At 39.6% G+C, this 23,590-nt stretch overlaps 1 pseudogene across 1 annotated transcript; it reads left to right on the top strand.

Annotated features, from left to right (window-relative positions):
• LOC146318498 (patatin-like phospholipase domain-containing protein 2) lies at positions 1-20,081 on the top strand (annotated as a pseudogene). Its single transcript, XR_014771587.1, has 7 exons — positions 1-75; positions 1,458-1,667; positions 10,178-10,288; positions 17,587-17,647; positions 17,766-17,942; positions 18,085-18,217; positions 19,596-20,081. The product of XR_014771587.1 is annotated as a patatin-like phospholipase domain-containing protein 2 (transcript).
• The last annotated feature ends 3,509 nt before the right edge of the window (positions 20,082-23,590 follow it).

Below are 23,590 nucleotides of genomic sequence, written 5' to 3'. Positions count from 1 at the left end.
ATGGACAGCTGCGTATCTGCTCCTCCACCTGGCTCAGGAGGGCCAGCGAAAACCGGGAAGCTTCGCGGCTGGACTGTTCGCCTCCCTTCTCTGCTGCACCATCTCTCTCCCCGCTCCTCAGCCAGCAGAGTTAATGATGATCATGATGAAAATAATTAATTATAAAATACAACATACTTTCAACGTGCTTCAAGGTTAAAATATAAGTAGTTACATATCTGCATGACATTTGCGGTTCATTTATTGTATTGTTTTTTGCTGGCGTTAATGTAAAATAAATTATTTAAGCTGTTTTGGAGACGTCCTGCTGTCTCCATATATCACGTTTTCACTCCTCGAACTAGGAGATCTGTCTCCTGGCTTTGAAAATCTTTTCTCTTTGTTTCTTCCTGGTAAATCTGCCGTCATGCTGCCCCTGCTTGCGCTGCTGGCGCACCTCCCTCTCAAAGGTGATGAGAGCTGACTTTCTGATTGGTTTATTGCATGTTCGGCCTAAACTCGCCTGTGAATTAATGAGGGCACTTGGGCACACTGATAGGTGTATTCCGCTTTGCGCTGTAGGCGCAAAGGGCGGGGCAGGGCGAAATATCACTCCCGCCCCTGGCAAAGGTGGATTTGGACACGCCTTGAATAAATTAAATCCATTGCGCCTTGCGCTTTCCACTTGCGCTTTCGATCAGCGTAAGATAGGGCCCTGGGAGTTCTACCAAGAACCCTTTTATATTCAAAGGGTTTTATTTAGAACTCACCTACAATGTAATGGTTCCACACAGAACCCTCCCTGGGGGTTCTATCCAGAATCTTTCCACCTTCTCAAGGTGCTAACAAGAACCCACTCAGGGACTTCTACCGAGAAGCCTTTTATATTCAAAGGTTTTTTTTCTAGAACTCACCTACAGTATAATGGTTCCACACAGTAACCTCTTTGGGGGTTCTGTCCAGAATCTTTCCACCTTCTTAGAGCGCTAACAAGATCCACCAAAAACACTTTGATATGCGACTGCTTTAACCTAGAACTCACCCAGGGAGTTCTACTGAGAACAGTTTTATATTATGAGGGTTTTATCCAGAGCCCACCGATAGTGTGCTGGTTCCACATAGAGCTCTCTCTGGGGGTTCTAACCAAATGTTTTCCACATTCTTAAGGTGCTAACAAGAACCCACCCAGGATATTCTACGAGAACTGTTCTATAATCCAATGGTTTCATCTAGAACCCATCTACGGGTTTCTACCAAGGCTGCTATATTCCAAGGGTATTATTTAGAACCCACCAGGGGCGTTCTACCGAGAGCCCGTTTGTATTCTAATAGTTTCATCTAGAACCCACCCAGGGTTTGTAGAGAGAACCATATTATGCTGCAAAGAACCCTTTTCCCTTTGTGTACTTTGAACAACCTTTGAATGAAAGTAGGTACTTTAATACATTACTTCTGTCTGCATGTTTCTGTGTTGTCAGCATTATGTGGATGGTGGGATCAGCGACAACCTGCCACAGTCGGAGCTAAAGAACACCATCACCATCTCGCCCTTCTCCTGACAGAGCAACATCTGTCCCCATGACAACTCCACCAGCTTCCACGAGCTGCGCTTCACCAACACCAGCATCCAGATGAACCTGGGCAACATGTCCCGCCTCAGCAGGGTGCTATTTCCACCAGAGCCCAAGGTAGGTCACGCTTCAGCTATAGCAGAGGGACGTTCTGCTGCTTCAGACGGTGGAGAAGCTGTAGAGGAGAACACAAAAATCTAAATTCTGCACGTTGCTGTGCCCCAAAAGGCAAGTGAGGAAAAATATTCTGGCATTACCAGTTTCATTTGTTTGAGTTACTTTTTTCACCTGTGAAAACAAATGTACTTTAATCTGAGCTAATCTGCTGTTAGCATTTCCAGCCAAACGAGCTTGTCCTCATAGGAGATGGGGTTTCTGTCCAGAATCTTTCCACCCTCTTAGGGTACTAACAAGAACCTATCCAGACAGTTCTACAAAGAACACTTTGATATGCCACTGGTTTTATCTAGAACCCACCCAGTGGGATCTACTGAGAACAAGGATGTCATCTAGACACCACCCAGGGGGTTTTATCTAAAACCCTTTTATATTCCAAGGGTTTTAGCTTGAACTCACTCAGGGGGTTCCACTAAAACCCTTTTTTATATTTCCAGGGGTTTAACTAGAATCCGTCAAGGGCTTCCACCAAGAACCTTTTTATATCATGGCACAAAGAACCTTTGAAAACCCTTGACAAAAGAGTTCTTCAATGATTTCAACAATCTTCAAAGAACTTTTTTTCTTTGGATGAAAAGGGTTCTTAATGGAGCCTTTAGCCTTACAAAGAATCCTTGACAAACCCTGCTTCAAAAATGGTTGCAAATTCAGAAATATATTGTATTGGGTAGAACCTCAGTCCTTCAGGAAGAACCCTTTTGGAACCCTTATTTCAAGAGTGCAGTTCTGTGACATACTTTATGTTTAGAGTGAAATAAGAAATTAAAACTGGAAGAAAACAGGAAAGCTTTTTGTTCTATTTAGAACATGGGATAGAAGTGCACTCCAGCATTACAACAACAAACACCTGAAAAAAAAAAAAAATCACTTGTCAAAACTTTTTTCCAACCTGTTTCACAGTTGAAAAAAATCAAGGTACTGTTGTTTCTCAACATTGCTGATGTGTGGATGATGAAAAAACGTCCACTGACACCGACTTGATTATATTATAAAAAGTTTATTGCAAAAAAGTTCAGCATCATCAGGCACCATGGTTTGCCTGTGAGAGGATTCGAAGCCAATATGAATCTCTGTACCCACAGGTCATGTAACTTGGCTTATATACATTTGGATGTCCACTAGTTCACAAAAACAACCCCACACATATAGTATTCATCAAGGGGATCTCCCACATAAGTTATGTCATAAGGGAGAACATCACTTCCTCAAACGTACAGAGGGCCTCCCAAAACTGAGAGGTACCACATTCTTAACACTCCCTTAAGAGTTGAACTAGAGACCTTTTTCACCTTAACAAAACAGAATCATATGAAGTAGAACTTCAGATACTACAGTACTTAGAAAGATTATCCTGGCAAAACCGTTTTTCACTTGTTCCTAATTCATGAAAACTATTAGATCAAAATGGATCACCAGAACCTTTTTTCTTCTCTTGCCACTCAGGATGTGTAACACATAGCTGCTAAATAGCCAGATAATATAGAACTTCATAAAATGACATTTTTTAACCTTTGTGTGCAGCGTTAAATGCAGCATTTAATGCAGCATTAAAGTGAAACAATGGAACACTTAAGAGAAGAAATAATATTTATTTATGATTACTCTGCATTACAACTTGTTGCCACAGTGGTCATTGTTCTTCAAAAGTAGGGCTGCCCCGTGTGGTGTATGAAAGCAGTGTGGAAGAGGTTTAAGTGCCAGTTCTAGTGCTATCACTTCATTCAGTGTGGTTCTGGCTGACAACAGTAAATCATTTTCTTGTCAGGAATAAACTTGCCTCCTGTCTGTACCTTACGCTACTATATTTTAACGTTGGTCATAATTGAGGTACTCCGAGAGCCTCATATATTCAGAAGTGGCATATGGTGTAAAAAGTTTGAGAAACCCTGCCATAGAACATGACTTTACCATCATGGGAAAATACTGCTGCTGGGAAGTATCAGGGTTTAAATTGTGTGGTATCAGATCAGTGCAGAGACGCGTACTCAGTGAAACTGATACAAGTATTTTGGGTAGCGCCTGAGGCACTTTCCAATACTGGTACTGGAACAAACCTAATATATATTTTATTGTTTTTAACTCACCGGTAACACACATCAGCTATCAGTATCAGCTGATATATAAAGTTAGGTATTGGAATCAGTATCAGGATGAAAATAATGGGTATTAGAACATCTTTAGTTTCTACTGTCTAATGAAATGCTGTCCCAGACTGCGCAATAGGGACTTGTATAGTCACTTTTTAATTTATTCCTAACTTTGACCTACAAACATCTGCTTAAGTAACATCATCCGAAGCACAGACCCAAATTCTCAGAGGCTGGCAGATGAGGTGAGCTTTGACTCTGTAGGGGAGCTGTTTGCCATGTTGTTGTTACACAGTCTGACTCCTCGTCGTTCCTCTCACGTGTGCATGCGTGTTTGTCATCTGGATCTCATGATTATGTAATTGTGTTCCTAGAGAGAGGAATTACCTCTCTGTGTCACGCCACACCAAGAACAAGTCTACCCATACATATTTATTGTGCAAAGAAACCGAATTTGAATGCCAAGTAAGACAGAGAACTCCGGGTATTTTGACCCATGATCTTGTGGTCTGACTGGATTAGCTGCTGATGTCAGAGCTCTCTTTTACTGTAGAAGTCGCTGTTATGTAATAAAACTGACCATAGTGATGTGGCTGTATCAAGGTAAGAATCATTTATCTGTCACACAACACAAGGTTACACAACAAAATGAAAGTTGTAGTCCCTTCATGATACACACACACGTATAGGTGATTAAAATCAGAATACAGGTAGTATAGGTTGAAATAAAACCATATATACGGCTACAGATATGCATATACACAGGAAATAATTCTGCAGTGCATTTAACACGTGATGGGTCAGATATGTGCATGTGTGGTTGTCCGCTGCTCATCTCTCATACTCGTAGACTCATAAGCCTAATATTCTTTGTGAACACTTATGACTGTATGCTCAAGGTCCTCTTGTGGTTGTGGTTATTCACATTTTTTGAAGAATCTTGAAAAACCTATTTTATTGACTCCTCACTCCTCTTAACCTGCAGATAGTGGCTGCAGCTGAACAACTGATAGGCTAAAAACATGGCTTACCTAGTCATTGCAGTCCACTGGTCCACTAGTAGACAAATGAGAGATGCAGCCTTCACTACAAAATCAACTGTAATTCACTTAATTCTGAACCAATTTTCATGAAATTTGGTTTGTCTAAACATTAAATATTAGACATGATAGTGGTTACTTGTTAGAGTTTCAGTATAGATTCTATATCTATTATATTGTTATAAAGCCACCTGGTTGCTTGTAATGTTCTAAAGAAATAACAGCATGTACTAAATAAATAACACAATTAAAGTTTATACTGTTAGGGACGATATTAGGGAGTAAAAAGATTTTGATAATGTTTAATTGGCCGATATTGCAATGAATCTTCAACACTTGTGACAAAGATATGGAATGGATAAAGGATATTTTACAGTTGAACAATAAACTTTATTGTTCACAATGACATGACACACTGGTATTTTAAAATATAATAAATATATTAAACATATATATATATATATATATATATATATATATATATATATACTATTTTTTTTTTTACCTATGCATATCATACAAAATATATGCTGATACAGATGTAGGCCGATATAGCTGTGATCAGCCAATATCAGGCTGATAATACAGTCTGGCTCTACAATTAATTGATCATTAATGCTATCAATGATCAAATAAGGAACAACTTGCAACACTAGTTGCTATTTATGAGTTTTCCTTTCTACACTGTTAACCTGGATTTCATTTCTACTCAAAACAATCAAGTTCAACGTACATAGATAATTTAAGTTTGATTGTATAACTATTAAATTTAAGTGCAGTCTACTAATTCAAATATAATAAACTTACATTCGAAAGTAATGTCATGAATGAGTAACTCTAAGTTAAATGAGATGGAATTTTTAAGTTTTGGTCATGACCACGCCTCTTTCTCACATTTCCGCTGCATTCTTGTAGTGTAGGAAGGTTCAGTTTTCCCAAGGTCATTTTTCAACTTAGTGGATGCTACAAAGAAGATTTTTTATATTTTAATACTGAAAACATTTAAAAAGACATGGTTAGCCATTTCTGGTGATATTTAATGTTGTTATCAACTATGCAGAAACACTTTTTAAGCTTTATATCAGTGATTTTATCCCAGACTTGCTGTTGTGTTCTACTAGTAGACTCTACAATGCCTAAAATCACAAAAAAATTGACTTGGTATCATTGATATTATAGTTTATGCAAATAAATAACTCACTAATCTATTTTACTCTACACGGGCAGATATTTACTGTAGCCTATCAGTGTTTGTGTGATCTTTGTCAGTCGGTCGACATCATTTGAATGCAGCATAGGCCACCTGCCTGAAGGCATAATGCAGCACGTCACTTCTTCTGCGTATTTTCAACTGTTCGCTGCTGTTGTGTCCGACAGACATTTTACAACTTATTCGTTTTTTATCTACAACGAGGAGTAATTTGTAAGCAGTGGAAACTTTTATTTTATTACTAAACAAGCCGTCGGCCATGGAGTAACAGACGAAAAAGGAGGGCAAGAGGACGACTGAATCTGGTGAGTGAGCAGTTTTACTCTGTGGTAGCTTTTGATTCAAAGTTAGCACTAGCTTCAAAGACTGTTAGAGCAGTGAAAAAATGTTTTCATCAGCTAAACTGACGTGGCAATGTTAAGACACATTTGGCTAGCGGTGTAAAACATTTTAATGGACATTTTCTCTTCAAAGACACACAGTAAACAAGCTGTTGGCGCCGCGGCTGCCCTGCCAGATGACTTGTGCTTCGAGTAAAGTAGAGACGGAAAAATAGAAGGTGACGGGACGACTGAATCTGGTGAGTGAGCGACCGCGTTTTACTCTGGTGGCTTTTGATTTAAAGTTAGCACTAACGTTAGCTCCAATGACTGTTAGAGCAGTGGGGGGGGGGGGGGGGGGGGGGGCGTTTTCATTAGCTAAACTGAAGTGGTAACCTTAAGTTAATGTTAGGACACATTTGGCTGGCAGTGTAACTTTAAAGCATTTTAACAGACATTTTTCTCTAAGACACACATCGCTTTTGTAGCTGTTTGTGAGCAGTGAAAACAACATTTTAGTTTTTAATACCCAGATAGCACGCATACGTCTCGCCAACGTCGGCCTCAGATCGTGCGTCGACATTCTCCTCCTGACGATTGGCCCATAGCAGGGACATGGTTTGCCAGAGGGCGGGATTATGTGCGCCATTTCAAAGTCGGCGAGAGGTCGGCTGTGGATCGATACATTGCACGTTATCCAATTGGTGCCACTGTCAACGGAACTGAGAGCAGGCTTTGGAGACGGAGAGGCTACTTCACTTCATGTCAGCCAGGACTAGTCTTCAGGTAAGCTCACTTAACGTAAATATATAAAAAATAGCTGTCTTATAAATATGACATACAGGGTTAGCAAGATAAATCGGGATTTAGCAACATAAGTTGTTAAGCCCTGGCTGGGTATGTTAGCACAGGTGAAGAGCCCAGATGCCGACTCCTAACAGGCTAGCTAGTTAGCTTAACAAACGTTAGTTGCTTAGACCTGACCAGCAAATGTATCAACTAGTTATCAACTACTTATGGCTACCTAGCAATGGCTAAATGAAGTTAGTCATTTAGCCATTGCTAGGTAGCCATAAGTCTTTCCAGCACGTGAACAGTCTCCATCTAGACAACAAATCAGTTTTGAATTTGGGAAAGGGTCAGGTAACGTTAGTAAGTGTTAGCTGTTAGCTAGTAGCTGGTGGGCTTCGGTGTTTTTAAGGCTGCGGAGTTAACTTTAGCAGTTAACTAGCAGCTAATGAAGGGAGGCTCTGCTCTGCTCCATTTGTAAATAAGACTCGGTGCAACATTTTCTCATAGTTCGGTACTGGTTATGGACTTTTGTTGGTGTGTTTGTACTGTAAGTGAAGTTAGTATCCACTTCACGTAGGTGTGTGGAAAACACAACAGACTCCAGTTGTTTCTGTCATGTCCCTCCAGTCCCGCCCCCCCTCCCGCCTCTCCTGTAGAGCTGGCCGGAGTTCAGCAGCTATCCGTGGTCAAGCTGGGGCTGTCGGACCGCACCGCAAAATAATACACGCGAACTTTTTGTGGTTCATATTTTCAAGTCATGCTTTCTGCTGGTGCTTCATACAGTGTTGTCTGTGACACTGTATGAAGCATGGGTTATTTGGAGGTCTTATTGTGGTGCTTTTTAACACGTTTAATAGCTAAAGAGCATAGGGCTAATACTATTAGCTACAGGTCTCTTATCAACTACGGTGGCTCTCCAAGGTCAGACAGCGGCCGGGAAAAAAGGCACAGCTACGTTTTCCTTCCTTGGTGTGTCTATTTGTACGTGTTTATTTGTGAAGTATGGGTATAATATTGTATAGTATAAGTTAATTGAACAACATGGGCTCATGTGTTTGTCTTTTTCTCCCCTTTGCAGGCTCATAAGTCTGCCAGCAGTCCAGACCATGCTGTCCATGTGTCCATGTATGATCATTAACTTGAATCGTTCGTGTCTCTTTATTTTATTACCACACTAAATTAGGAAGCTATTTTGATGGTCAAGCATATTGTTTTTTTATTGTCATATTACCATATTCCTATTACATGTAAGATGAGATATTATGATACATATTATGAAATATGAGATATTTGCTGATAGAATGATTCGACCTGAATAAATAAAGGTCATAGAAGCTGTAGAGAGGCTACGCTGTGCAGCTTTGATACATCAGCCAAACGTTGTCTGGAGAGCATTTTCGACCAAATGCCGACGTCTCGGCGACGTCTTCCCAATGAGCAAACGCTCCCCATACGATGTCGCAGCGATGTAACTTTATTCATCGTGCCGACGTCGGCAAGACGTAGGCGTGCTGTCTGGGTACTGATGTTTTCACTTGTTAGAGTTAGCAGTGAAGACCCTCCACACCCCCCACACCCCACCTCCACACGCGCGCTCAAAATCGACATTTTGAATCTTCTCCTAAACCTAATCTCCAGTGCTGTGGCCGGTTGAAAAGGTTGCTGAAAAGGATATTAAGCTCCTGTTTCTTAGCATTGGAAATTTTTGCTACATCACCTGTCAAATGTTTTTTCTTTGTCATTGTGTTGCAGGTCTCCAGAAGAGATGTTGTGGAAGTGTAAGTACTGCCCTTTCATCTGTGACAAGAGAGCACAGCTTTATAGACTAAAACATGGGAGCTATGCATGAACAGAACCATTCCCATGTTTACACCAGGAATGTCTATGTACATTCAAATCACTCAATGCACTAAAAGTACACTTATCCTGCCTTCACACCAAACCTTCAGAACAGCAACCGACTGTAGATGTACCAGTAAAGTTTTGTTGTCTGTCATGTAGGTTTTCTGAGTCTTGTACTGAAACTGACTATTTTAGTCACCTGCATAATGTACACTTAAAAGTCAAGTCAAATGTCTTTCATTTGACCATGAACCTATACATTATATTTTCAGGTGTGTTACGAGTTCACCCGAGTGGTGGGGAAAATCTCAAAGAAAACTTCTTTGAGGCACTTGACCGTTTCTCGCCAAACTTGATGGACCTCTTCTGGAAGAAGAGGGGCCTCAGTGGACAGCTTTTAACTGACCTTTTACATCAGACAAAGGTAGGCTTGTCTACCTAAACTGACTGCCTGTCTTGCCTCTCTATTATTCCTCCTTTCTTCTCATCTCATTACTTTTCACTGCTCTCCCGTTTCCATTTCCTCCTCATTTCTCCAACTCTTTATACTTTGCTCGTTTTCTTATTTTTATCTCTCCTCTTCTGTCCTTCAATCCACTCTCTGTCCAGGAAGTTTGTAATAAAGTAATTAAATTGTGGATTTTCTGGTATCTCTTTAACCATATACAGTATGAGTGTACTTAGTTATGTCCACTATCTTCCAGACCACTGAGCCAACAGACATCAGGTGCCTTTGTCTTCGGGGACTGCCAGTCATCTTGGGGGATGACCCCTTGCGTTCTTCAAAACCTGCTCGGTAAGTAACTGAATTTGTTTTGAATATCTGCATTATTGATTCACAACGCGAAAACCCTTACATAAGTTCTTTCTTTTTGAGATTAAAGAACAATACTGGTCTTAAATTTGTATCAACTGCAACAATTGCATCTGTATTGGAAATAGTTTTTACACAACTTTTCAGCCTGACTGGGACTGAAAAAGCTCTCCATCTCTGCTGAGCTACAAAACCATTTCAGCATACGTTTTCAAACGGCTCTTGTATTGCACAGATCAAATTATGGTGATGTAAAATTGTCGTTGTCCTTTGTTAATTTCTGAGGTCAATACAGCATTATTGACATTACAATGTCCTCTCTTTGTCTGTTTCTTTTTCTGTTAGGATGCAACTGACAAGGACTTGTACAGTGAAACTCCAGTGGGAATCCTCTGCATTGACGAACATCCTCAACTCGACCCATCCAGAGTGAGCATCGTCTTGGAAGGGAGTGTGGTAATGGAGGAGCTGGCCAACCTGCCACAGGCTTTCTGTGTCCTTTTTGAACTGATTTATGCATTGCACTTGGATTACCCCAAGTGCATGAAAAGCACCTTTCACTTTATTCAACAGGCCATGCTAAACCTGGGCAGAGGTGAGCTGAAACACAAAATTCAATCTTTGAAGAATCAACTATCTGTGTAAAACGGGTCTGAATACTTATAGCACTGCTCTGAATCTGAGTGCTGTAATGTTGCACTTTAAAAAGTACCATGTTTACTGTAGGCACTGTTTGATATGCAATTTTTTTTTATGTATTGCCACTGATTTTGCTGTTTGATTCCATCCTAATTGGTGTATGATTCATGTTATCAGCACTGATCTAGCAATTTGGTTCCATTCCTATTTCAAGCTACAGTATGTTTTATGCCATTGACACTGATTTTGTAGTGTAATTCCATGTTGATTGGTGTATGTTTGTGTTAATAGCACTGATCTACTTTCATTCCTATTGCATTGGCATTGATTTTGTAGTTTTAATGCCATCCTGATTCACAACAGTGCATGAAAAGCACCTTCCACTTTCTTCAGAAGGTCAGGCTCAACTTGGGCAGAGGTGAGGTGAAACCTAAAATTCAAAAATTAACTATGTGTTTAAAACAGGGGTCTAAATACTTTTACCACTGTTCTGGATCTGAGTGCTTGGTTATTTGTAGTGTTGTACTTTAAAAATACCATTACCGTAGGCACTGTTTGATATGCAAGTTTTTTATGCATTGCCACTGATTTTGCAATTTGATTCCATGCTGATTGGTGTGTGATTTGTGTTATAAGCACAGATCTAGTTTAATTCCTGTTGCTACCTATGTTTAATAGCCATGTTGTTGATTTTGTAGATTAATGCCATCCTGACTTTGATTGCAAACCCGTTTTGATAACATGATATAGAGACATTTATTTTTTTTTTTTGTAATTATCTTTTTATTTGGAAAAGACAACAATTCAATATACAAATATTTTACAATTTTTATAGCTCTCTTTTCCAGTTTTCCTTTTTACAGTCCTCTGCATATGTACAAGAAAACAAAAATAAGAAAAAAGAACCTGAAAGTCGCAGTCCTCCTGAGCTGAAACTCAATCCTTATTAACTTTTCAGTCCTTCATTTCTAGAGATGAGAATTCGTGGGAATTACATGAACTATTCATCTTTATAACATCGAACATGCTCATCTGCATTCTACCACCTAACAACAAGTAGACCTAAAAACTTACGAGCTTCTACAATACCTTATCAGCCACCGGGAGATCCATTTTCGTACATATGCCCAACTCCTATTACAAAGAATGGTAACTATATACAACCAAACAGAAGGGAGCTTACATTCTTACATTTTTCTCAACCAAAGGAGGGAAGGAGTTCGAAACATAAATGGAGTCATACAAAGTCTGTTCTCCTTGGGGTTATAAATTCAATCCATTTGTACCAAATTTGGTAGAATTTGTCTTTTTGAGCCTTCAAAGAGTAAGTCAATTTTTCCATCTTAAATATTTCCAAAATTACACCCTGCCAGTCTTCCACTGTAGGTGGTGTTGTATTTAGCCACTTCCTGGTGATTGATTTTTTACTTGCAGCCAAAAGGGCCTGCAGCAGCTTTGTATCCCTCCTCTGTTTCAGACACACAACATGGCCCAAGTAAAGCGTCTCTATGTTCATGGGTAAATGAATTTTGAATATCGTGCACAGTATTTTATGGATACCCTTCCAGTATGACCTCAGTTTAGGACATTCCCAGAATATGTGGGAATGGTTTGCCTCCATTGACCCACATAGTCTCCAACACATAGAACTTTTAGTATTATATTTTTCCTGGTGTGGGGTCTTAAAAAATCTTGCTATGTTTTTCCAGCAGTGCTCCCTCCACTCCATAGAATTAGTTGAGGACCACTGGAAGCTGCACATCTCCCCCCAAGCCTCCTCTGAAATCCCTACTCCTGCCTCTTTTTCCCATTTTTCCTTAATATACAGAGTGTTTTCATTTTTAGCCAGAAATAGAGCATTGTACAGCTTAGAAATTGGTATGGAGGGAATCGAAACAAGAGCCGACTTTAAAATCTTGAAGAACTCAGATTCTGCTTTTGAAAAATCAGCAGGTCTGCACTTCTGGTTAAAATGATGCCGCAATTGGAGATATCTAAAGAAATCCCTCTGCTCTAGGCCATGTTTATTCTGTAAATATTGGAAACTCTGTAGTGTGTTTTTGTGTGTAAATGAAGGATAAGTTGTAAGTCCTTTCTGTATCCAGGATTCAAATCTTTTGTCTCCTCTATTAGGAATAAATTCTGTATCGTAAGCACACCATCTAAAGAGTCTGAGCATATTATGAATTTCATATGATTTAACCACCTTTTGCCATATCCTCAACATAGAATTGATCCAGGGGTTGTTCCTCTCTTCCATTTGAGCCATCAAACCTCTATCTGCAATTACGGCCTGTAGAGGGAAATCTAAACTGATTTCAGATTCTAGTTCCTTCCATCTGGCTTTATATTCACTGTTGCACCAATACAGCAAAGGGGTTAACTGTGAGGCATAAAAATATTTTTTTAAACAAGGAAGTGCCACCCCTCCTCTTTCTTTTCTCAACTGTAGAATATTAAATCGAATTCTAGGTTTCTTTCCTTGCCAGATAAACCTGGAAATCCATTTATCCCACTCTTTGAATTGTTTGTCATTTATTTCCACTGGTAAAGTCTGAAAAATATATAATAGCTTTGGGAGAGTGTTCATTTTGATTGCGCTAATCCTTGAGCTTAGACTTAGAAAGGGGATGAGATTCCATCGGTGCAGGTCTGATTTTATCTTCAATGATAAGGGCCCATAATTTGCTTGTGACAATTTTGAAAGGTCTTTTGTTAGTGTTATTCCTAGGTATTTTAATGTTTCAGCTCCCCAGTCAAGTTTATATTTGTCTTGCATGCTCTTTGGTGCAGTGAAGTTTAAAGTCATCACCTGTGTCTTTGATATATTGAGCTTGTACCCTGATAGGTTTCCATAATCGGCTAACAGTGTCATCAAACCTGAGAAGGATTTCTCTGGCTCCCCCAGAATAACCAAAACATCATCCGCAAAAAGCATTGCCCTCTGTTCGATCCCCTCCACCTCGACACCCCCAATAGCATCACTCTGTCTCATTAATTGTCCTAGGGGCTCAATAAATAAAGCAAAAAGGAGGGGGGATAATGGGCAGCCCTGCCTCGTTCCCCTCTCCAAAATAAAAGGGTCGGAAAGGTCCCCGTTAACTTTAATCCTTGCCGTAGGCTTATCATTAAGGGTTTGAATAACTCTTATAAACTTATCCTGAAAGCCGAATTGTCTCATAACCTTATATAAAAATATCCATCTAACGGAGTCAAAGGCTTTCTCTGCGTCTAAACCTACCATCACAGCTTTTATCTTGTCCTTCTTTATTTGTTCTAGTATATGTAAAGCTCTTCTTATATTATCTAGAGTCTGTCTGTGTCGGATAAATCCTGTTTGGTCTAAATGGATGATATTGGGTAAGAGTGTTTCTAGTCTGCGGGCTAGGATAGACGTAAACAACTTGTAATCTACATTAAGAACACTGACAGGCCGATAGTTACCACATTCTTGTTTGTCTTTTTGCTCTTTGGGAATGACCGATATAATTGCTTCCCTCCAAGAGGGTGGAAGTTCTCCTTTCTGTAAAACCCAATTAAACGTGTTAAGTAGTAATGGTGATAGTTGTGACTTCAAGACCCTATACCACTCTGAAGTGAAGCCGTCCGAACCTGGGGACTTACCAGCCTTCAATTTAGAAATGGCTAAATCCAATTCTTTTACAGAAATTGGTTGTATAAGACTCTCGTTCTGTGAACTGCTGAGTGTGGGTAATACTAATGAACTCAGAAATGAATCTATTTGGATTTCATCAGAGGCCCGAGGTTGAGAATACAGCTCCCTGTAAAACATTTCAAAGCTCTCTTGAATTTTTCCTATCATATTTTCGACAATTTTTGTTTTTGGATTCCTTATTTTGTGAATTGTATTTTCCATTTGTTGTTTCCGTAGCCTATATGCTAGCAGTTTTGCTGATTTGCCTCCAGCCTCATAATTTCTTTGTTTCAAAAAGACACACTTTTTTTGGGCTTCCAGTGTAAATATATCATCAATTTCGCTTTGCAATTTTTTAATTTCCTGTTTCAAATTAGACTTTATTTTACTACTATCAGCCAATTGTAACTTTTTTAATTTCCCCTGTAGGTCTGCTAATTCCTGTCCTTTAAGTTTCTTCATATACGAAGTGATGGAGATAATTTTCCCCCTCATTACGGCCTTTAGTGTGTCCCATAGGATTACTGGTGAAACTTCTCCCGTGTCATTAAGGTCAAGATAATCTCTAATGTCCTCCTTTAGCTTCTCCAATAATTTTGAGTCATTGAGTATGGTCGAATTCAGCTTCCATACAGTTTTCCTCATTTTTCTTCCTAGAGCTAATGACATAGAAATAGGGCTATGGTCTGACAGGTCAATTGTTCCAATATTACAATCCCTAATCCTATATTTCTCAGAGCTGAAGATAAAAAAATAATCCAACCTTGAGTAAACTGAATGTGGGAAGGAATAGTGTGTATAATCTCTACTAGTGGGGTGTAATTCTCTCCATACATCTATGATGCCCAACTCTCTCATCAGTGCCTTCAATTTCCTAGTCAAAGACCAATTCTGTATAGTTGCTCTTGAAGAATCTAGTGCTGGGTTCAGTCTGATGTTAAAATCCCCCCCGCATATTATCACTCCCTGAGAGCTAACCATTAAATCAAAGACATGTCTATACAGTAACCAGTCACTTCCCGGTGGAACATAGACATTTAGTAAAGTTATTATAGACCCCTCTATTCTCCCAGTGATCTTAATAAATCTTCCCTCTTCATCTAGAGTCTCTGATATGTGTTCATAAGCAATTGCATTTGATATAAGGATAGCAACCCCTCTCTTGTGGCCTGACTTAAATGAAGAAGAGAATACCTGTCTAAAACCTAACTTTTGTAGTTTTGCATGTTCGGATTGACTCATGTGTGTCTCCTGAAGAAAGGCTATCTGTGCTTTTTCTTTTCTCAGTTTTGACAAAATCTTACTTCTCTTAATTGGATTCAAAACCCCATTCACATTAAAAGAAATTATTTTCACAAGTCCACTTTGCATTCTGTCATGAAGAAAATAAAATACTCACTCTTCCCCCCTATATAAATAATAAGTAATCCCTTCTCAACAGAATAACAGTAACACAAATCAGAACAAATACCTTGAACGTTTTTAACGAGGAACATTTTAAATTTCGTCCATACTTCCAACCTTGAGGCTTTTTCACTCACCAGCCTCCGTTTTGAGGGATAACCTTTCTTCCCTAACTGGGTTAAAGGGCCCTCCGCTGTCTCAACAGCCACACAGAAACCTCTTCAGTGCCTCGACTCTGTTCATAATGAATTAAATTGTTTCGTCTGAATTATAACGTCTTTTTAGTATTCAACTTTTACCTGCTTCGGGGTCGATCTATCATACCAGATATTTTTACTTCAAATTAGTCTTTATCCTCTGGTTGATCACGTCTGAATGCTTGCAGCTTTTCTTTGTAGCTTGGTGCTCCACTGGTCCGCGTCACGCGTTGTGCCCTCGCTGGTAGCCATGACCTCCGCCGGATCCTTTCAAGAAGGGATACCGGCTCTGTGATGACTTTTACCGGTAATCCCCGGGCTGCCAAATCCGACGTCGCCTCCTCCACCGTGTTGTAGGTCTTTGTCCCGTCCTCATAGTAGACTCTCAATCGGGCTGGGTACAAAGTCTGGAACTTAATATCTTTTTCTTTCAGAGCCCTCCGTGCCTCCGCGTACTCCCTTCGTTTAGTCAGGATAAATGGTGCATAATCATGGTCGAGGTTGATTTTGCAATTTCTCCACATGAACCCTTTCTTTTGCCATGCTAGTTTAAGCACCTCTTCTTTCGTTCTGAAACTAAGGAATTTAACGAGGATCGACCTGGGTTTGGCGCCTGCCGGGGGCTGCGGTGCCAATGCTCGGTGGGCTCTCTCTATCTGTAGATCCTTCGAATCAGGTATGCCAAGGTTCTCTTTAAGCAGCTTATCCACGAAGGAGATTATTGCTCTGGGCCCGTCTTCCACACCTTCGGGTACTCCGTATATCCTCACATTTTCCCTCCGTGCGCGCCCCTCCTGATCCGCTAGCTTCAACTGAAGCTGCTCCTGTAGCGTTAGCATCTCTGCTAGTACCTCTTCCGTGTTTTGCAGTCTCTCTTCATTCTCCATAATCCTTGCTTCGGCTTCGTCCAACCTCGAGTTAGTCTTTGTGATTTCCCCTTTGATATCTTCAAACTGTTTTTTGTTGTCTTGTCTGAAGTCACGTATCTCTCTGAGGATCAGGGTCAAATTCACCGACTCCTCTCCTCCTCCCATGTTGTCGTTGCCATGGCCGACCGGGCGGGAGCTATCGTTAGCATCTCCGTGTTGCTGTCCTTTGTTGCTTTTTTCTGAGTCTAGAGCAGGTTTTTTACTCTTAACCTTAGACGTCATCCTCGCCCCTCTACTTCGTATAATGACCGTGATCTAATTAATGTATAACTTCAACTTTGGGGCTAATTTCTACTACTTTTGTCGAGAGCGCTTTCCCTACGCAGCCATCTCGTTGGTGACCCGGAAGTCCCTCTCGATATAGAGACATTTAATTAAACATGTGGTTTTGCTTTTTATTTTCTTAATTTAATCTGTATAGTTTTTTTTATTATTATTATTAAACAGATTTTATTTGTAGTGGAGTAATTGGGCAAAGGAATTTTTAAGGTAAATCAACTTGGAGGTTACTGTATTCAGCTTAAAGTTATAAGTGGAATAAATATGTAAAGCAATTGATCTTACTGATGTTTTTAAGTTTAATCAACTTGGAGGTTAGTGCACTTAACTTTAAATTAACAGTGGAATAACGGGCAAAGCAATTAATATTACTAATGATTTTAAGTTGAACAAACTTGGTATTAAGTGTATTGAACTCAAAATAACAGTGCCATCCACTAATTTTTTAAAGTTAAATCCACTTAAGTTTTCATCAAACATTACTTAATTTTTTTAGGGCAACCGGTTTCCTAAAAAATTTTTAAGTAAACTCAACTTATCCGGGTTTACAGTGTAAGTGAAGTTTAAAAAATAGCTTACTGTGCAGCAGTTAAGCATGACAGAGAAAAATGTGTTTGTTATATATAAGTTGTACTGTCTTTCTGTCCACAGGTGCTGGCTGAGATGTGTCAGAATGGTTATAAGGACGCTCTACGCTTCCTTGAAGACAACAGTGAGTCTTGTGTTACCATAGTGACTCTCAAATAAGCTTACCTAGCTATGATCCATCCCTGTCAGCTGGTAGCCTAACCTTTGGACTGTGTCGCCGATGCCACGTTTTATGGTTCCAGATCTGCTGATGCTGCAGCATTCGACCGCGGGCCTCTCCCTGCCAGAGGGCCCACCGAACTGCTGCTGTAAGGACACGGAGACTACCAAAGAGTGGGTGCTCAGGAGGCTTCACCTGCTGCATAAATGCCACTGGTGGCTGGACGAGCAGATCGTTCTGCCCACACATATCAAGAAAGGTGTGCTGACTCTGTTGGCTTTTAGTTATGAAGATATGATTGAGGTTACAGATGTTGTAATGCCTCTTTAAAGGGCATGTTAATAATGTCATAAACAAGTGGCCATGTGATTGACTGGTTGTGTTCCTTGTGTGTTTGTCAGTGTTCTGTGAGGCCTGCCAAGACAAATCTGGCCTGTATGCCAAGGTGTCTGGGATGCTGCCTGTGACGGTGGCCTCCTACATGCTCATGCCATACACACTCCTTGTGCAGTCGGCCTACTCAGTGGCCCAGAGGTGAGTATAGGTCCAGCTGTGTCTGTGGCACCCTTACAAACTTACAAAAATACATCATGAATTGCCACAACATTTGCATTTATAAACTATCGATAAAGACCACAACAAACTATGGATTTAAAATGTAAATTAAATGTATTTATTTAATCATAAAAGTTCATTAATCAGATTTGGTGAGTGTAATGTTACATTTCTCACCACCTCTTAATGACGTTACACTGGCCAAGTTAATGTTAGAGGGCTTTTAGTTTGAAAGGTAACAGAGTTTGTATTAACAGTGTAGGACAGAAACTTGACTGAGTCAAAATGAGTATGAGTACACTAGAATATTGTAGTAATATTATAGTGATGGCCCACATTTCCCATCATGCATAGTGTTGGACTGAACAGTTGCTGTTTTATGTTCCAAAATGCAAATGTTACTTTTAGGGATGGATTTTGGAGGCAGATAATGATACCAATATTAGGGAGTAAAACAATTATGATATCAATATATCAACCAATATTTTTTATGCAGAATACAATACATAGAATATGGTTTAAATAAATGTAAAACCTGAATTAAGAAAAAAGATAAAATACTCTTAAATGCTGCCTGTAAAGCTAACAAATAAAAATGATCTGCATGATGTTTTGTTAAAGCAAAAATATATATCAGAGCATATTGGACATGGACTGATATAACTGTGATAGGCCAATATCAGACTGATAATATCCCCTGTGTTGATGTCACTAAAGGGTTAATGTCACTCAAAGCTGCTTTTTGTCTTTCAATCCACCCTACCTGCCACAATATGACCAATCACACCAATTTATTTATATGGATATGCATATATTTAATATGGTGGTAATTACAGACAGACGAAGATCAAAGACAAGTGCATTTTTAAAATAATTTAACCCTAATCCCACCACTTTTTTCTTTTTTGCTGAGCCGAAAAATGTTCCAATCCATGACTCAAAACTGATATGATCCGAACCGTGAGTTTTTTGATCCGTTGCACCCCTAGTTAATACTGCAGGTAACTAACTAACTAACACTGCCTATCATGTTAGCGCCATTTGCCTCATTGTAAAACCTGCTATTATTAACTGTTAACTGTTGACATTAAATGAATGCCTTCTCATGCATTACATTTAGATGACCATGACGAGAGACAGAGTCTGACTGGCTCAGAGGCTGGCAGTACTTGCTCCAGTTCATGTCTAGCTTCCTGTTTGTTCTCCTTTTTTCCAAATAAGAATCGATAAGAGGATCGATAAAGAACCGAATCGTTAAGCAGAATCGAAAATGGAATCGGAATCACAAAAATCTTATCAATTCCCATCCCTACTCATGAGGCAAGAGCCAGGTCAAATCTTTTCTGCTCTGCCCCAGGTTTGTGGAGTGGATCCCAGAGGTGCCGGCTGATGTGAGCTGGCTGTTCGGGGTGGTGGGTGACGTGTACCAGCAGGCCTGGAAAGGAGCACCAACCAACTCCATGAGGTGACAAATGATTTTATGTACAGTGCATACAACATTTATTGATCGAACCATGTGAGAATAACCAACAGGAATGGAGCACGGCTATATTCTTTGTGCTCATTTATAGCAGTATGCTCACTGACCTCTTGTAGTTGCAGTGATCACATTTTTTTTCAAAACCTTGAAAAACCTATTTTATTGGCTGCTCTGTTTTATAATGACTACTGACTCCTCACTCCTCTTAACTGGCCTGTGAGGGTCTCAAGTCATCAACAGCTGCTTGGCTAAAAACACAAGCAACATTTTGGCCTTTGTTAAGACTCAAAAAATTACATCCATAGAAAAGTTTTGTTTCATCTTAAACCAAAACATCTGCAGATAATTTCATACCCAATATGTTATGATCCACAAAGGTTTAATAAATCTCCACTGGTTGCATCTGTTTGTTGTGGTGGCATTGCAGCAGGTGCTTTGCCAACTGTTGCCTGGTGAAGATCTGCACTCTACTAAGTGACATCTTCTAGGGTCCATTGTTGTCCTGTTTTGGGGACATAGGAGGTCATGAAAGTCCGCCAATGGGCTGCTAGCAGCTACAGAACATACATCATTTTATTTGAAAAGAAAGATCAATCACAATACAGTGTATAATGATACTAACCCAAAAACATTATAATATACAGTTCTGATAAAATTCTGTACTCCACTCTTAGAAATAAAGTTGGTAACTATAACCATAACAGGTTCCACCGCTTGTCTGCATAAGAGGACCCTTTCTGGGTCCTCTTGGAACCTTTTCAGAGAATTCTATCTAGAACCCAGCTTAAAAGCTTATACTTATAAGAGTTTTTTTTTTTTTATCTAAAACGCACTCAGGGGAAGGTTTCTTTGGATGAAAAAGGCTCTTAATGGAACCCTTACTTTTAGAAAGAACCCTCGAGAAACTTCTTCATACAGGAGTTCTTCAGAAGCAGTGGTTTCTGCGTAGAACCTTAGCTCTTCAGGAAGAACCCTTTCAGACCAATTGGTGTGGTCCCAAATTCCTCAATTGGAAAAACATGTTGAGCAACATCCTAATAAATACTTGATCACAAATCACATAAACAGTACACAATAGAACTGAAGCAATCCATCCAACCCTAACAATATACAGCACAGAAAGTGCTATACACAGAACAACAATCTAATGACTGTTCCATGCTGCTAATTTAGCAGGACAGATGGCCACTCAGCTAACTACAGAGTTAATCATCTTAATGCTTATAGGTAGCTCATTCACAGAACGGCAGCTGTTTTCTGTCTTATTGTTCCTCAACCTGACGAATCAAGAAGGAGTCCTCTTGTGGTGTAATTATGGTACATCGTACATGAACATCGTCATAAACCTGTGAGTTAGACACATTTTAAATCTTCCACTCTCTGAGCTGGAGAAAGATGTGTCCTAGATGGAAGTTTAAGGATCAACTGCACTAGTTTATTTTGCAATGTCTGTAACTTATTTTTAAGGAAATTAAGGGGTGCTACTATACCAGGAAAAGTATCCATTGTCAAAATGAAACTGTACTGTTTTGTGATCACTGTTTTACATGGGCTATACTAAAATAAGGCAGGGCAACATATCAATATAATACTGACAGTGTGATATGAGTATATGACCAGATATTATCCTATCATTAGATATCATGATATGACAGAGGAGATGCCCTTTCATAGTTTTAAAGGCTGCATTACAGTAAAGTGATGTAATTTACTGAACTTACTAGACTGTTCTAGCTGTTCCATTATTTAGCTTTTCTGACTTAGTCATTAAAGCCACATTACTGATGATCTTATTATTATCTTTGTCCCTCAGTTATTGGGATAACTGAGGCACAATGCCTCAGTTATTCTTAAGAAACTGGGACAAAACTGGATTTTGAGAGGGTTTTGATTTTTACCCCTACATTATGCTGAGAAAAATATTTTAAAATAAAATATTTTGAACCTTGTAAACAGGCCAACCTCCTAGTAATTACATTTTTACAAAGTGTAGACATCAGCTGCATCAGATGGAAAATCTGATCTTACTGATCAACCTGCCAGTTATTTTCTCAATTAATTTGTTGTTTTGTTCATAAAATGTCAGAAAGCAATGAAAATGTTTTCAAATCTCTTGGGTTTTTTTGTTCATAACCCAAAGATATTCAGCTTTGTGTCATAAAGGAATAAAGAAACCAGAAATTATTCACATATGAGAAACCAAAATCCAAAAAGTGTGTATTGACTATTAATATATTCATTTATTTATTTATCATTTATTTACTGTCCATAACCGCTTATCCTTGAAGGGTCACGGGGAGCTGGAGTCTATCCCAGCTGACACTGGGCGAGAGGCAGGGTTCACCCTGGACAACTCTCCAGTTCATCACAGGGCTGACACATAGAGACAGACAGCAATTCACTCTCACATTCACACCTACAGGCAATTTAGAGTCACTAATTAACCTATTATGCTGCATGTCGTTTGCCTTTTGATTGTATGGGAAAGCCGGAGCACCCGGAGAGAACCCACGCGGACAAGAGGAGGAGTCTGCACAGAGAGGCCCTGCCCCAGCCAGAAACTCCCTAACACCACAGCCGGCTGGGGGATTCAAACTCAGGACCTTCTTCCTGTGATTATCAAAATAGCAATAATTAATTTAGTAGTCCATTAATCATTGATAAATTGTCACAGCTCTACATGAATGCTTTTTTGGACAAGCATGTGTGCTAAGGATGTAACAATAAATAGAATATATATTATGCTGCACAGTACCAGGTAGGATATAGTGGGTATTCACACTATTCCAACCCCAACGACATAAGTCTGCACGCCCACATACACCACCCATCTTCATGTGCCTCACTATCATTGACACACATTTTTTCATTTTCGTGTTTGTCTATTGTGGGCCTTTCTTTAAGCTGCTGTTCTTGTACCATTTCAAACATTTTTGTTAGCTCTTGAATTTCATGTTGGAGAAATTTATTGTTTTGGCCCAAAGCCTCTTTCTCTTTGGAAAATGCAGTCTCCATTTCACACGCTTTGAGATGAATCTCTTCTTTTTGCTTCTGTTCTGATTCAAGGATTTTCTTCAGATCTTGAATTTCATGCTTCTCAAAGGCTTTCAAACAGATCTCCTCTTTCTGCTCCTGTTCTGTTTTGAGCCTTTTCTTTAGCTCTTGAATTTCATTTTGGAGGGATTCCTTGTTTTGCCCCAAAGCCGTCTCCTCCCAGAACATCTCATATTTTTTCAAATGAAACTCCTCTTTCTGCTCTTGTTTTGTTTGGAGCCTTTTCTTTAGCTCTTGAATTTCATTTTGGAGGGATTCATTGTTTTGCCCCAATGCCTCCTTCTCCTGGGACAGTGCACTGTCTGTCTCAAAGGCTTTCAAACAGATCTCCTCTTTCTGCTCCTGTTCTGTTTGGAGCCTTTTCTTTAGCTCTTGAATTTCATTTTGGAGGGATTCATTGGTTTGCCCCAAAGCCTCCTTCTCCTGGGACAGTGCACTCTCCATCTCAAAGGCTTTCAAATAGATCTCGTCTTTCTGCTCCTGTTCTGTTTGGAGCATTTCCTTTAGCTCCTGAATTTCACATTGGAGAGATTCATTGTTTTGCTCCAAAGCCTCCTTCTCCTGGGACATCTCACAGGTTTTCAAATGAATCTCCTCTTTCTGCTCCTGTTCTGTTTTGAGCCTTTTCTTTAGCTCTTGAATTTCATTTTGGAGGGATTCCTTGTTTTGCCCCAAAGCCTCCTTCTCCCAGAACATGTCATATTTTTTCAAATGAAACTCCTCTTTCTGCTCCTGTTCTGTTTTGAGCCTTTTCTTTAGCTCTTGAATTTCATTTTGGAGGGATTCATTGTTTTGCCCCAAAGCCTCCTTGTAGCACC

Source organism: Lutjanus erythropterus, chromosome 11 (assembly GCF_056507025.1).
Source record: "Lutjanus erythropterus isolate fLutEry1 chromosome 11, fLutEry1.hap2, whole genome shotgun sequence".
NCBI classification, from domain to species: Eukaryota; Metazoa; Chordata; class Actinopteri; order Lutjaniformes; family Lutjanidae; genus Lutjanus; species Lutjanus erythropterus.
This window is presented reverse-complemented; position numbering and strand designations above follow the sequence as displayed.